Here is a 2,110-nt window from a genome sequence, read left to right as displayed (position 1 = left end):
CTCTCTCTTTTCCTTGATTCCATGTTCTGACACCTGGTACTTGCCTTACTTCATGGATCTGGTGGATTTCCAGACTTCGCTGTTCCCACTTTTGTTCATCTTACTGTTTACTGAGTCCAAGTTCTGACACCGTGGGAATGTTCAACAGATATTGCCCTCAGGTACCATAGTCCATCAGAGGTCCAAGAGCAATCTCCTAACCTGGGCCATGTATTTCAGGTTCACAATGATATCAATCATTGTGATATCAATTTCATCAATGGTGAAAGCACACTACTCTTTCTGCTTCAGAAAACCCATGGACTAGTCACTGCAAAGGGTGTTTTTTCTAGGTTACTCTTTTGCTTTGCTGAGAAGGCATCCTGGGGTATGTTTTAATGTTAGGGACCAAACAATCTATTACAACTAGGCTCTGATGACAGGAAATAAAATGAAGGAACAAAATCCACAGGAAATTAGAACTTGTTTGAACCTAGGCTTTTTTGTTGGTTTTTCTTTTTCTTTTTGGTTTTGAAACTAAGTTTCCTTGACTTAAATGTGGCAATGAAGAAAGCTGTGAATACCTACTTTTATGACTAAGAATTTAATGACTTTAAACTGGTTTGATGCCTCTTCTCAAGTGCCATGCCGTAACCCAATAATTCTTCTTATTTACCTTGGGGAAATTTTTCTCAGTGTACAGAAGAATGTCAAGAATGTTCATAGCATGGGAGGGCAGAAAAATGGCAATGCCCATAAGGCAGATTCTGTTAAGGGGTGGGGAAGGGCTGATGGTAGTTTGAGGGGCTCTGGGCTGGGATCCTGGGTTCTCCTGGCCTGGCCCGCGAGGCCACACCCTGGAGCAGCCAGTCTCTGTAGCACCAGCACCTGTTCCACATGTTGTGCCTGCAGTAGCCTCCAGTGGCCTCCAGTGGGCCACCAAGCCACGGACCCCATTGCAGAAAGATATGACAGTCTCTACAACAGTTCAAGATGGACAGAGTATGTATTCAGGCCATGAGCCTTGTGCTTTGGATGAAGCCCTGTGCCCAGCAAAGAAGAAAGCTGACTTACATGATGAAGATGAACAGAATATACTTCTGGTGTAGGATTTGAAAGATGTATGGGAGCAGAGATTCCTGTACTTCACACCTGGAGCTCCCATTCCAGAAGCTGATAAAAAGAATGACCAAACCTCATTGTACCAAAAAATAGACAGGAACCTTGTTCTGTTGTTCAAAGAGAAGCTTGTACGCCAGGATGTTTGGATACTTTCCTAGGCAGAGTGGCAACCCAAAGAGACCTTCTGAGGAACATCTGAGTGAAACCTGGCCACATTCTAGGAAATGGACATGGAAGCCAAGTTCCTGGAATTGCACCCTGTGGCCACTACAAGTTCAAGTTCTCCCAGACAATGCAGATAAAGTAGGCTCGGGGCCAAATTATTCTTCTTGAAAGCACTCCTCTTAATTATTCCCTTAGCAGGAAGAAGGACCGTCATGTTAGGTCTCTAAGGAGGAGCTGGGCAACATGTGAACCTGAAATACCTGGCCCAGGTTAGGAGATTGCTCTTGGACCTCTGATGGACTGTGGTACCTGAGGGCAATACTTGGACAGATCTACAACTAGAGCCTCAAGGACATTATGTGGTTGCCCCAACTTTGCAGGGAACAGCTTACAGCAAACTAAATTGAGAGAAATGAAGAATTTATTCTTGGGAAAAAGTTCATAGTGTTAGAGGTAATGACAAAGAACTGAAAATAGCTCAAATATTTCTGTGCTGAAGAATCCACAAATATGCTATATTTTTTACAGTGCAGTATTACACAGTGAAAAAGTCAATGAACCCCATATACATACATCTATGTGGATGAAACCAGAAGTAATTTCAGTAAAGAAGTGAGTTTTAGAAGACTATATAATAAAATATGGCATTGTTTTTATAATACTGAAAAATAGTAAAACACTGGTTAGGCAATTAAATTTATTTTTTACTAGTGACTTAACTAGGAAAATGAGATTTCCTGCAATTACAAGGAACAAGAGATGGAATTAAAGTCAACCTTTTATCCTACAAGACTTTGTCACAGTGAATTGTCCTTCCCTCCTAAACCTGGGAAATCAATAGTAT

The 2,110-nt window shown here is 41.7% G+C and overlaps 1 pseudogene; it reads left to right on the top strand.

Moving 5' to 3' along the window:
* The first annotated feature begins 722 nt into the window (after positions 1 to 722).
* Positions 723 to 1,493, top strand: LOC115290644 (annotated as a pseudogene).
* Positions 1,494 to 2,110: the final 617 nt, after the last annotated feature.

The sequence above is a fragment of the Suricata suricatta genome, chromosome 4, assembly GCF_006229205.1.
Source record: "Suricata suricatta isolate VVHF042 chromosome 4, meerkat_22Aug2017_6uvM2_HiC, whole genome shotgun sequence".
NCBI classification, from domain to species: Eukaryota; Metazoa; Chordata; class Mammalia; order Carnivora; family Herpestidae; genus Suricata; species Suricata suricatta.
The sequence above is the reverse complement of the archived record's forward strand: the minus strand, read 5'-3'. Positions and strand labels throughout refer to the sequence as shown.